Genomic DNA, 14,189 nt, shown 5'->3' with positions numbered 1-14,189 from the left:
AGATGGCTAGGTGTGTGGGTTTTACACGGAGCCCGAAGAGAGGTCTGGCTCCTCTGTTTACTGAGCTTCCATTCCCTCATCTGCAAATTGACAATAAAACTTACTTTGCAAGGTTGTCCCAAGAATTAGAGCCCATATGCATGACAAGTGTATGGCACATGGTGAGCACTCAGTAAGAAGTCACAGGGGTTACTGCGGTAGAGCCCACACCACTGATACATATGCTTAGTGCCTGGAGCTTCCTTGGGACACTCTCATTACCTGCTGGCTGTGTGATCTTGGGCAAGATCCTTGACCTTTCTGCGCCCCCATTTCCTCATGTGTAAATTAAGAATAATCAGAGTGTCTCTCTTGTAAAGTTGTTGAAGGATTAAGTAATTAAGTGATCTGGTGCATGAGGCAATAACCACTCTACAAATGTTTTTACTGTTGTTATTATAAGAGCTCTGATCTCCAGAGACCTAGAATCTAGGGAAGAAGGCAATCTCCTTCCTCCAGCTGGGGCAGAGCAAGGGGAGCCAAGGAAGGGAGGGGAAGACAGGACCACTTCCAGGAGGCAGCCTCAGTGGCCAGGGACCAACCAGGCACTTCTTCTGAAGCCCAAGCTTCCTAATGGAACAGCGCACACACCTAGATCATGCTGACACACAGACACACACTAGTAAGAGCAACAGAGTAGGAGCCTGAAAGCTCTGTGGTAAAACTGCTGTGCAAGCCTGATCAAAGCAGCTTGCCCTCTCTGGGCCTCAGCTGCCTCATCTGAAGAAGATTGGGCCTTTCGGCAGTCTTTGTGTCCCTTATGTCTCTAATATGCTGCTCTGGTGGTTCTGCAACATTCTAAAACATTCACCTGTACGTGTCACAATGAGTAACCACAGAGCAGGACACCCCCTCCCACATACAGAGGCACAGGGGGCAGGAGAAAACACACAGGAATCAACCTGGCCTTGCCACGGACGCACAACCACTGGGTTCTGCTCATAGTCCTTGGCGCCTTTTTTCAGCAGGGCCAGGTGAGCTGGGGCACACCCTTTCCTGCTCAGCACAGTCCAGGCATCTGCTGCCCCCTGCTGGCTAAAAGAGGGATGACTGCCTGGTCTGCAGAACCAGATCTAGGAGCCTGGACTGGCGGGAGGTAGGATATTCGGCCTCCACCCTGTCCTTAGATCCATCCTCCTCCTCAGTCACTTCCCTTCCAGGATCCAGATGAAGGTCGTGAGAAGAAATTGTGGAAGTAAGGCCCATGGCTAACCTGGATCCCTCAGCAGGGAGAAGAAACAGAAATAAACACACTGATATTTATTATGTTAACAGAAAAGCAATAGCACTTTATGTGAGCCAGGCACTGTCCTAAGTGCTTAACAACTATTACCTCATCTAGCCTTTGAGACAGGCACTAGCATGATTCCCCATTTTACAGATGAGAGGAGTGAAGCAAAGAAATCCCAAAGTTACACAGCCAATGGGCTCACATGGGGGCTGTATCACCCCTCAGAGAGGGACCAAGTAGAGGTAGAGACACATGGACACAAACATGGGAGAGGAGGGGGCAGGGAAGGGGAAAGGAGAGAGCAGCAGGATGGCCAGGAGAGGGAGGGGAGGGAGGCGGGCTCCCCTTTGACCCCAGGGCCCCAAAGATGCTATCAGGCCAGACCCTGCCGGAAAATCCTTCCTGGATCCCGCCACATTCCAGCCTCTGCTGGGCTGGTTTTACAGCCTTGCAGTGCAGCCGGACACTGTTTATGGTAGCCCCATTCTCCAGCCCTTGTCTCCAGGCCCCAAAGGCATCTGGCCAAGCTGAGAGAGGCTTGTGGGGGCAGGGGTCCCCAGCCCAGCCTCCCAATCCCTCCTTTGAACACTGCTGGACGCCGGAAGGAGGGGGCTGGGTGGGCGCCAAGAGGGCCCCTTCCAGGCTCCTTACTGCGTGTCTGGGAGGAAGAGGAAGACCCCCAGGCATAGGCCACCTCATAATGATCACTGAATTCCACTCCTGCTAATTTCTTGCTGTGTGACCTTGGGCACAGGATTCAACATGATCTAACCTTTCCCAGTCTCAGTTTACCCTTCTGTAAAATGAAAATAATAGTACCTTGTGGTCATTTTGAGAATTTGACATTCTATATAAAGTGTTGGCCCCAAAATGTAGCTGATATTATTAGCTATTATAGAGTTTGTAAATAAGGCAAAGAACTAGACATCTCCACCCCATCTAGTGGTCTTAGAATTTTCCACTAAGTCTCCCCGCAACCACCACCTATGCTGCAAGCTTCTTCTGTTCCACCTCTCACCACAGTCACCACACCCCAGACCCCTCGGCCTCCACTCTTCTGCCTGGGCTTGTGTGTGTTGCCCTCTGCTGTCAATGGGAAGAACTGCATATTCCTCTCCCCTCCGCAGCCTAGAAATCTGAGACTTTGGAAGGAGAGGGAACCCGGGAAGGTGGGGAAGTTCTCTCCTGTGCTTCAGGAGTCTGAGAAAAGCTATGGAATATATGAAAGGACCAAGAGCAGTAGAGCCCAGAGAGGTTTTGGAGTAGAAATCAGGGACCAGACTACCTGTGTTCTAAGAAAAAAGTGTAGGTAGATGAAACTGAATGGAAGAGGAGAGATACAGGAAGGCCTTGAAGAAGGGCTTCCCAGTGAGGCAGAGAGAGAGTTCAGGGGAAGGGAGCAACAGAGAAATATAAAATACCTCCTTTCCAGAGATGTCCCAGCCTGACAAAGACTGGAGACAGGGAGGACAAGGAGAAGGAAGAATATCTGTGATAGCCCCAGAGACACATGGAAAAGGGGGGCCAGTAAGGGTAGAAGAGGATGCCCCCACATACCCCCAGGATGGGAAGAGGCTAACTGAGTCTGTCTTCAGGCAAGATAAAGACTCTGGCAGGGCTAGAGCTCATTCCCTGAAATGTCTTCCAGAAAATGCTCAGAACCTAGCTGAAGATGAACTACTCCCTGGGAGATTCTGGAGGGAAGAGCAAGGAACCTGGCCTCCTCCACTTTCTCTTCCCTCCCTACTCCCTCAGTCCCTTACAAAGACAGGAATGGAAGTCAGACAAGAGAATGAACTCATAGCCATGGCTATGGCTAGGCTCTATCCCCTTTCCTGACCCCCAGACAGAGAATCCACAGAATCCCCCACCCTCTGCTTCCCTACCCATGCCCACCACTGAGTGATTTCATAAGCAGGCAGGTCAATCTCAGGGGACTTTAAATGCTAGGCCTTTCCTCGTGGTCACTGGCAATAAGTCCTTGAGCAATGTCAAGGGCGGGGGGCTGCGGTCCCTCTTTCTGCCCTCTCAGACCCTCTAGTAGGAAGGCCTTGAAGACAGACTTCCCAGGGAGGGAGGGCCGCCCCTCGCCAACCCCTTTTCCACAACCCGCCCCCTCCTCCCCACCCACCTACCCAGCTGCAGTCAAGAATTCCAAACAAGAGGCTGGGTTCCAGACCCCGTGTTTGTGTTTATCTCATGACAGGCTCTGTCTTGTCAGAAGCTGCCCCTGCGCCTGACCCCCTGCCCTGCCCCTAGAGCTCTGCTGAGAGGATACACTGAACAGGGATGCCCAGCGAACAGGCCCTGCAGGGGCCAGGGCTTGAGGAGTGTGGGTGTCCATATTCTCACAGAGCCTGATCCCCAAACAGATAGGGCTGGGCATGTGAGGGCTTCTTCTCCTGCAAAGCCTCCTCAGCGTGCAGGGGTAACCTCCAGCTCCTTCCTCTCCCTAGGTAGCTATCCCTGGCCAAGAGCAGGCGCCACCACCACCCCAAGCCCCTTCTCAGCCCAATGTCTCCTCAAGCTGCAGGGGCCAGCTTCTCAGACCCAGGCCTTCCCCTACCCTGTGCCCCCTCGGAGTGGGGTCTTGGGAAGGGCCTGCAAAGAGGACGCCAAGAGGAGAAATAAACACACAGTGCATGGGAGATGAACCGGAGATACACAATGAAACTGGCCCCAAGCAGGTCATAAACAAAGCAGGACCTACTGTAAATAAAAAGTGAAATTCACTGTAAACAGAAAGTGAAAGGGATATAACAGAAGAACCAGGGTGGTCAAAACATGATCACTGGCCCCTCCTCAAGTGAGCAGTGAAGGGAAGGGAACCTGGGAGCACCTGGCCCAGAGAAAAGGAGGCCTGGGGACAGAGGCAGCATGAGAGATAAGAGCTTACTGCTGTCTGAAGAGAGACCACACGAGAATATGAATTGATGGGATCTCCAAACAACAAGAAGGATGGAGTTGACACTTATAGAATGACTTCCTGGTGAAAAGGACAAGTGCAATGTGTCACCACTTTACCTTCTCCTTTTATGCTCATATCACCCCTCCCTCCAACTCCACTGGGCAGTGGGTAGATTCCCAGGAGATAGCCAAAAAGAAAGATTCGGAAGCTGAGGCCCATTCCAAACCTCAGGAGAGAGGAGGTCCTGAGTAGAGAGGAATGAGTGGAAAAGAGGGCACAGAAGGGAATCATCAGATACTCTAACAGGACAAAAATACAAAATCCTGGCATTAGCAGGGTCCCAAATCCAAAGCGGAAGAGTCATATCCATTCTTCCCTCCCTCCTCCTCCTCTCCAACGCCCCCAACTCCATTCCATCTTGTCATTCCCCCCACCCCTCTGGTTTCTACTTCCTCTATTTCTCCTCCTCTCTGGTTGTATCTGCACAATCCCAAAAGGTCAGGTTCAAAGGCAGAACTCTGAGTCAGCCCCAGCGCTGCTCTTACCTATCAACCGATGGGTCAGACTGACATTGTGGGGACATCTAGACATCTGGCTCTGTCTTCTTCTCTCCCCACTGGTCCCACCCTGTCCTCACCCTGTACACACACACACACACACACACACACTCACACACACACTCCAAAGTGCAAGTTCCCTTCATTTTCCTCTCACTTCTTTGTGCATGTCCCAGCCTCTATGCCCTGCATCCATCTAAATTCTGGAAATTGTGAAAAGAAGGATGCAAGTGGTTCTTGCCCTTGCAAATGGACCAGGTGGACCTCTTATGTTCCTAATCCTTAATCATGGGAGGCTGGGAGAATGGAACCTATAACATTTTCCCAAACCTGCTTAGGACCAGGAAAGGGTCCAGATGCTGCCAGACCTTAGAGCCATAACTTGTTCCAACCACCACTCAATTACTATTCATAGTACACAGCTGGGTGATTAATGACCTGATTAATAATTACTCAGGCTAATAAAATAATTAATTAATTTGGCAAGTCATTATTTATCTGTTCCTCCTCAGCCTGAAACTCTGCAACAAGGAGTTTGGGAATCTCCCCCCCAGGGCTCTTTCAAAAATGTGCTCATTAATGTGGGCAGGGAAGAATGGGGGATGGGACTTCTCCACCCTGAAACTCTCCCAAAGTAGGAGAGGAGAAGGCCTGAGGGCCTGAGGACAAGATGGGAAGAATTGAAACTAACTGATCAGGTAACCTCAGGCCCTGGAAGGAGCTGCCAGGGAGGCCTGGGTGGGGATGGGAGGGGCACTTTTCGGTGGGGGAGAGCTTAACAGGGAGCTTGGGGGTAGCTAAGCACCCATGCTTGGGAAATTCTTGGATGTAGTCTTTCTAGCAAATGATTGATGACACAATTTTCAACAAATGATCTTTATCTCACCTCTTGTCTTCCAAATTTATGATTTTGCCCCCAAGCCCCAGGCTAGACAAGAAAGCACTGGGTAAGTACTGGTGAGGGGGGTGGGCTGACTTGGGGTAGGGGTCCAAGAATCAGTAAGGTGTCTCCAGGGCTCTGCAGGGAAAAGAAGCCTCTCTCTACCATCTGTTTATTTCTTGAGATATAAAGCTCTAACTGGAGTTAGATTTGGGTCTCTAGGACATAGAGGGTCTGCAGCATCCCCTCCCCATAGGGTGGGAATCAAAACACAGGGAAAGAGAAGGGACAGATAATTTCCTGGGGGTGGGGGGATGCAGAGGCCTGCCCCAGAGGAGAGTAAAGGAGGTTATTGGCATGTCCACTCAGTCTTTAAGCAGGCAAGGGTGTCTCCGCCATGATCTAGGCCCAGAGACAGACACAAGACAGTGATTCTCGATGTCTGGGGCTGAGGTACCAGTTGGTCGATCATTGAACAAACCTCTGCTAGACTGTCAGTTTGTGCAAGGACAAATAATTTTATTAACCATTGTCATCCCAGTAAATTCAATAAAAAATAATTTAAAAAAAAGAATCAGACCTTTCCTTGAGGAGCTCAAGTAGTCGGGGGAGGAGGGGGAAACAGACTTGTTAATAAATAATGACCCAACATAAGCGCCATAAAAAAGGGGTGTGTATCTAGGCCCTAGAAACACAGAGGCAGTCTGCCCAGAGAATGTCAGAGAAAAAAATCCCAAAGAGGGGACATTTGAAGTGGACCTTGAGGAATGCATAGGAATTTGCCAAGTAAAGCCACAAAAACATGGAAGAGCTGGACGTGTTTGGAGAACTGTGAGTAAGGAGGCAGGGAGGCAGCCTGATGAGACAGGAGACCAGATCTTAAAGGATGGAGGCAGCCTACCCCCAAGTGAGTCTGGGCCCTTTCTTGTAGGCAATGAGGAGCTACTAGAGTTTTAAGTAGGGAAGTGACCTGCGTTTTAGAAAGAGATGGTACAGAGGAGAGATGGTAGGCAGGAGGCCCAGGTAGAAGGCTAAAACCTGTCAGAGCTATGGATCCTGAAGGACTAAGAGTTTTGGACTTGGCGGTGGCCAGGAAGCTGAGAGCAGGGAGGTTGGATTTCAATCCTCCATAAGTGTGGATACACTCTACACATGAGGCTGCTGAGATTTTCCTCACCAGCCACCTTGCCACTGTCCAGTGTGGGTGCAGAGATGGATAAGAAACCTGGAAATTTAATCCACACTTCTGAAGGGTGGGGAGGAGCTGGACCTTACTCTACAGAACCGAGGGGTAGGGAGAGTTAGAGGCAGGCCTGGCTGGAGGATAGGACGTCTGGGTTCCATCCAGCTTCCACAGGAGGGCATGGACAGGAGAACAGAGATGCGCAGAAACCCGCCCACTGGGTGTCCACAGGAGAGGGAGCCGCGCGGCGGTGCCCTCTGTGGCCAGCAGAGGGCGCGCGGAAGGCGGGCCGGGCGTGGAGAAGGCTATTGGGAGGGCTGTAGCGAAGTGGCTACGCTGGCCTGGGCGCCCTCTGCTGGGGGCCCGCCCTGTAACGCCGGACTCGCGGCTCCCGCAGTGGGGTCTCCCATTCTGGGTTTCTGGATCCGAGCCAGCTGGGCTACACCCAGAATCCCGGAGGATCGTATCCTAGGTTTCGGACAGTCAGTTCTGGGGCCCCCGGACGTGCTCTTGGGATCCCTTTTAAGCAACTCTGACAGTTGGCTCTCCAAGCTTTTACTTGATTGCCTCCAGGGACTGGAACTTGGCCCCTCGAAGAGCTTCAACATGTGTGTGAACGTGGGCGTACCTATGCCTACGCACGCGGGTGTCTCCGTGGCTCCAACTACCATTGCTCACCTTTGCATAAAACAAAATGCTTTCACTTCCACTATTTCACGCAGTCCTCCTTTCAATCTAACAAGATAGGAGGACAATCCCATTACACAGATGAGGAAATGGAGGCTTCAAACCTGGGTCACACAGTTAGTGAATGCAAGAGTTAAACCCAGGCCTCCATCCCAAGGCCATATCGATGTCCCTACTCTATGCTAATCAAGCTGTGGTTCCTGTTCACAGATGAAGGGTCACCAGGGAAACTAATAGAGGAGCCAGAGGACTCCAGCCGGGCTGCTGAGAGCGGGACAAGCTTCCAGAAAGGTAAAGGGAGAACATTTCAGGATGTGCCCAGGGAGCGCCAAAGTGGGGGGCGGGCGGGCGGGCGACGTGCTGCGGGAGCCCAGTTAGGACTTTCGAGGTCTGTGGCGCCAGGGTGCGGTCTAGGACTCGGACGCATCCAGACGCAGCTCACCTCACCCGGCTGGGGAGAGCTCCCCGCACCCCCCGCCCCCAGGCCCCCCAGGCCCCCCAGGCCCCCATACCCGGCGTGGGGGTAGGGGGACAGTGTCTCGGGGCCACCCTGTGGTCTCCCAGTAGGCGGTCAAAGGGAGAGCACATGGTCTAAGGCCGCCTATTCCTCGGACCCCGCAGGCGCTTCCGTGGGGGAAGGGCCATCGTCTCTACCTAGGCTTCCACCAACTGTGTCTAATCCTTAACTACATTATGTCTTCCGCTCCCACCACCCCGGACGGTTTCCATGGTAAAAGGGTTTCAGGTAATTCACCTTCAGCCCCCGGAACACAGTAATCATCCCCCACACCGTCCTCCACCCCACCCCCGGTATGACTCTAAAGGGTAAGTCCTTTTTGGTGTCACGGGAGAAAGTGGTTGCTTTAACTTTCCTTCTTTTAGCTAAAACAATCTAAAGCTCCGGCCCCTTTTCCACACTGATGTCCCATTTCTCCATCCTGTTAAGACCTTCCTTTAGGGGTCCCTATCTTTCGCTTCTCCGCCTTTTATAGTCAAGGTAATTCAAGGATGCCTTCTGGTTGGCTGTCCCCTCTCTTCCAATTTCCCCTCTCACTACCGCACCTCTCCGGTTGTACCAATACGCAATTCCCATGCTCCTGAGCCCGTAGCTGGCCTTAGTTTTCCTGGTAGGGAGTTGCACCGTCCCTGTGGCGCCTTCCTGTTGAGGGAGAGGGGTTCCTGCTCCACCGCGTCTATGTCACCTCGTCCCTCCCCCCAACTTCTGAACAGGACATTGCCGCACTCTTTTATTCATCTCAAAAACATTTATTGAGCGCCTATTGTGTCCGCTCCGAGTTCCTTCCCTTGACTTCCAGTCCTCTGGCTGCTCCCTAGGTTTAAGGGAAGGAGTCCAGAGCTCTGGGTCAGAAAGCTGAAGGTCGTCCTCAACGGAGTGCAGCCACCGGGGTAGGGCTGGTCTGGGTGCTCGGTGACCGCAGAGAGGACACTGCGCCAGGCTCCCCTGCCTCCCAGCACTCGAGACTGGTGCAGAATTTCCCATTCTTAGCGCAAGGAAGACCTCTTGTGGCTGTTGTGAGAAGAGCTGGCAAGAAAACAGTACCAGAGCAGGGAGATGAGAGCCCCGGGCCCAGACGCCCTTCTAGGTCTTGCCAAAGGTAGGGACTTTTCCCCTAGGGGATCTGGTGGCTAGTTGTGCTCAGAAATCCTTCTCCTCATTCCCATACCCTCAGAACTCAACAACAGGTACTTCGGGAATAGAGTCTTCTCTCCAAACCACAAGGAAAAAATAAAACAGCAAGTGTGGTTGTGGTTAGACTTCTTGGAAGTACTTCGTTAGAAGCGATGAGAAGCAGGAGGAAGGATGACAATGAAGGGAAGGGGTAAAAGAAGACAGGCCTTCTGACTCACCTCTTCCCCGGCGGTGGGGAGAGAGAATTCTCTGGGGCTGGGGAGCATGTGGAATTATCAGACCCTGTCTTGGGGCTCCTTTGCTCTCACAGTGTAGGAAGGGAGCTCTCACCAGCAGAGGGGCGCAGGTAGTGTCGGTGCCAAGGGCTGTCCTTCTGCCCACACCTTGGGCGGGATGGGGGTGAGGGTGCGCAGATCACTGGAAACAGGGAGAGGATCCCACGTTCTTCGTGATAGACTGTCAGGGTCCCAAGGCGGTACCACGAGGACAGAGAAGATGCACCGCCCCCCCTCCCCCCCCACACACACCCGCTGTCTGAAACATCTTTGGGGAGCGGAAGAGCACTAATAATGCTGCGTCCCTTCCCCCACCCTTAGATGCAGCTAGCGACCAAGCCTTGGCCGAGGAAGCGCGGATTTGCATATATTTGCATAACCAGCTGCGCACAGCTGCATCCGGCTTTGGGCCATAAATTCGTGGCAGGCAGCTCCGGGCGCGGGGGCTTCACGCGGGGTGGATGCTCTCTCCGCGCACCGCTGCGCTTGTTCACGCCCCGGGTGCCGGAGGGTTCTCACGCTTCCCTGAGCAGCCGCCGGTGATGCCCTAACGGTCCCGCCTTCCCCGGCTTCTAGACATCTGTCTGCCTCGCACAGCCCCAGGCCCCGCCTGAAACCCTATATTTCCTTTCCTTCGTCTCTCTTGGACTCCACCTGGGCAGTGTCTTCTGAGTGTATTCACCTTCCCCTGACACCTCGGGCCAGGTTTCCGGTCGGAGATTCCCGCCAGGACTAGTGTGTACCCTCTAAAGTGGTAGTCCTGCCTCCGAGGGTACCTTGCTAAAAAAACAGGCCTAATTACTGTCAACAGTTTAAAACTCTGTGGACTTCCTAGGCCTGAGAACAAAGCTTACATTGTTCACTCTAGCCCAGGAAAGCCCCTTACATTCGGCCGGCATCCCTCTTTTCTTGATCTTTAGCCTTATCCCCTGCATCATAGCCAGACTCAGGCACATGACAGCCTGGGCTTCCCTTACACAAAACTGCAGGAGATTCATTAAATTCCCAGTAAGTTCTTTCCCTCTGCCTGGTCCTTACCTGAACCTTGTTTTTACCTGGACTGCCCTTCCCTCTTGTCTATTTGACAAACGCATTTTTTAATCAGTGCTAAAACATTCCCTTCTCTGGGGAGAGCTCCCTAATTTCTCCCACCTCTGGCAATTTGTAATGATGTCTATTAGCACTTACTACATAAATGATTGGTAAATTGCACCCACCAGATTGTGGAGCTTGCTCAGTTAAAACAGGGAACCATGTCTGTCTGTTGTTGTGTCCCAGGCCCCAGACACACAGTCTGGCACCAGGCGATGAAACACTGAATGAATGAACTCATGAAGCTGCAGTTTTCCCAGGCACCCTGAGTGTGACACACATACAGAAGATACTCAGGGCTCTGCCAGTCCCAAGCAGGCTTTCTATGGCTGGCATCTGTGAGCCCATAGGAGAACTCCTTCTACCCTTCCTTTTGGATTCAAACTCCAGTGCAGCATGACCTTGGAAAAAAAATAACTACCTCTTTCTGGGGCTGTTTCCTCAACTGTAACATGGTAATCATATTGACCGCTTAATAGAGACTTCACAATGATTGAATGAAATAGTTCACAAAATGTTTACTATATGTCAAAAAGAGTTGGATGTGTTGAGATTCCAGGCAGATGTGAAGATCCATCTTGCCCCCTTCCCCTGGGAGGAAAGTATTCCCACTAAAAATTTAAGCCAAGAATCTTAAGGAATTGAGGTTTCCAGAGCTTTGGATTTCACCATTCTGCAAGAACGTGTGGGACAGCAAAACATTCATTCCTGGGATGGAGGTTGCACCGGCTTGTTTGCAGAGAACGGTCCTCATTGCTGTTCCTTCAATGGCTACCAGGGGGCAGCACAAACTCCCAAATCGCCTCAAGCTGCCTAAGGGCCTAGAGGCAGGAGAGAACTGAGAACTGAGAACTGAGAACTGAGTCCTGTTCCTCACCTCCCTCCCCTGTTCTTATTATCCTCTCCCAGGCAGGTCCTTTTTTGTTTTTTTTTTTTTTTTAAGCCTCATCCAAGGATATTGATTTTAGAAAGAGAGGAAGGAAAAGAGAGAGAAATACCAATATGAGAGAGAAACATCAATCAGTACCGTCCCTTATAAGCCAAGACCAGGGATAGAATAAAAAACCTAAGCATATGCCCTGACCAGGAATCGAACTTGCAACCTTTTGGTGTACCAGATGATGCTCCAACCAACTGAGCCACTCTGCCAGGGCCCAGGCAACTCCAGATGTCCTGTTCCTCTCCCACACTTTCCTGTGTCTCTTGTCTTTTCCAATGGCTTTGTGTTCCCTTAGCCAACTTACTGCAGGCTCCCAGGCCCCCTAATTGCCCAGCCTGCCCTTGATTGTGGCCAATCTTACCCTAAGTAGGCAGCCCAGGATTGGGAGGGGCGCAGCCAAAGCCCCTGGAAACAGAATACAGTAGGGAATTCTGGGGAAGGCAGACCTGGGTTCCAGGCCTGGCTGTATGGCTAATCAACGGTAACACCTTGGGCAGATCACAAAGATCTGGGTCTCCTATCAGAGTTGTGAGGTATAAATGTATTCACTGCATGGAAAGCTCCACTTTGCTCTGTGCTGGTTTTATTCAACACTGATTTCTCTGACTCTGTCCAGGATTCACTCTACCTCTGCTTAGGCCAGAGCCTTCCTCATACTAGTCCTATTTTAAGTCTGGTCAACTTCTTTACACTGGTGCCAAGAGCCATCATCCTTAACCTTAATATTGCCTTAGATACACACACTGAGTCCCATGCCTCCAAGAGATGCAGTTGGCATCCAGCTTCACATGACAGGGCTTGTGCCCAACACTGAGGAAACAACACTCCCACTTACAGAGCCCCACCACACATCTTTTCTGGATGAGACAACTAAAAACTCAGTCCTTTATAGGAGGCTGATATGTGTGGGTGCCAGGGATTATGACATCCAAGAGCCTGGGCCCTCTCCCCTCAGCCCACAGAGAGGAGTTCTTGAAGTTGTTCATGCTGAGACTCTCATCACCTTCTTTCATGGTAATGATGTCTAGGAGGAGGTACATGGACACAACTCTGGTGCCTTTCCTTCATGTGGTGTCTTTTCCCTTACTCCCTACCATATCTAATTCTTCTGGCCTTCTTTTTTATTCTCTTTTCCTCTCTTTTATGCACCTACCCTTTCTACTTCTGTTTCCTCTCTCTTCATTCTTCTGGGGCTTAGTTTCTTCCCATCCTTCTTCTCCTCTAGAAATCCTATCCTCTCTTCATCCTTGATGTTTTCTCCTGCTCTCCTAAGGGGGCTTTCCATCATCTTCCTTCAATTCCCCTCCCTGATGCCTGCCAGACTAGAGACACAACCAGGGCCCTAATGTCTTATGACCAACTTTTTGGAGATCTCAAACTCAGAAACCAACACCTTCAGGGGCTTCAGGGGCCTTAATGTGCAGCCTCACTGCTGGGATAGCCTCACCAATAATGGTATTGAGAACAAGACAGTCTCATGCAGAAAGCAAGAGAACAGGAGGGAGATCTGTATGGCTGGGGCCAGAAGGGGCCAGACGGTCTTGGTCTTGCCAGGATTTGTTGATGTTCTTGGTGAGTTTCACACTTGCCAGTGACACTGGAGACAAATCCAACCTCCCTCTATGTCATGTCATTCTTTAAATTATGTTCACATCCTTGTTCACTGTACACCTGTCTGTAATGACCATCCCCCAACACCAACTGTGTCTTAGACTGTGAGCCCAAGAAGGAAGGGATGACGTGTAACTCCTTGGGTAAAGCTCCTTGTCTTGAGAAGTCTCCAGGATACTTAGGAGGAGGCAGAAGAAGGCAAGTGGACATGGAGAGAACAGAGAAACAAGTTTGGGGTTAATGAGTCTTATTATAAACAGTGGTTGAAATTTTGAGAGTAGATACACCATCTCAAGAGAAGGAAACAGTGAGATGAGAACAAAACCTGAGAATGAAACACGGCAACCACCACCATTTCAAAGCCACGAGGCTGAGTTGAAATGGTCAGATTTTTTCCCAGTGCCCAGTTATTTTAGGCTGGTGCTTTGGCTAATTTGGGAGCAAGGTCAGTTGTGAGCTTATATTGCTTCCTAACCTCTCACTCCAAACTTCATCATGGTCCTTTCTATGCCCTTGGCCTTCCAATATCATACTGTCCCTCGGGCCCTTCCTAGCCTCCCTGCCTTTTCACCTGAAGAGACACATTGCCTGCAATTTTCTGCTTCTGATCTATATGGCTGCCCTGGTGCAGATCTAAGAGCAGTTTTCCTTTGCATCCATTAATGACTTCTTCCTCTTGACCCAGAGATGCCCACAAGGCACCTTCCAAAGCCCGTTCTGAGTGCAGTCCAAAGCCCCTTTCAGTCATACTCATAAATGATTTGGGGATTATCTGCTGCCTTAAATTATCTAGACCATTGTTTCCCCTCCATTACAGTGACTCAACCTGGACTCAATGGAATTTAATATATTTAAATAAGCACACACATATATTCAGAGTTATATTCAAATTAATACATTCTTCCAATTCTCATACACACAGAGACCAGCCATTTTCATGGGGGGAAGAAGGAAGCTGTTTGCCCTCTCTCTCCTTTGGAGACAGCAATAGCTATTCAGTCCTGAGAAATCTCTAATGCACATTAGTGTACCCCTATCTGCAACCAATGGCACTGTACTGCCAACCTCCCAGTCTGTTCTCCTATACACATTCCCTTCTCATAACCTTCCTAGGACCACCTAAAGCAGGATTGGG

The sequence above is a fragment of the Pteronotus mesoamericanus genome, unplaced genomic scaffold (genome assembly GCF_021234165.1).
Source record: "Pteronotus mesoamericanus isolate MK-2021 breed Mesoamerican mustached bat unplaced genomic scaffold, CSHL_Meso_final scaffold_21, whole genome shotgun sequence".
Taxonomy (NCBI): Eukaryota; Metazoa; Chordata; class Mammalia; order Chiroptera; family Mormoopidae; genus Pteronotus; species Pteronotus mesoamericanus.
Note: the sequence above shows the minus strand (reverse complement) of the source record.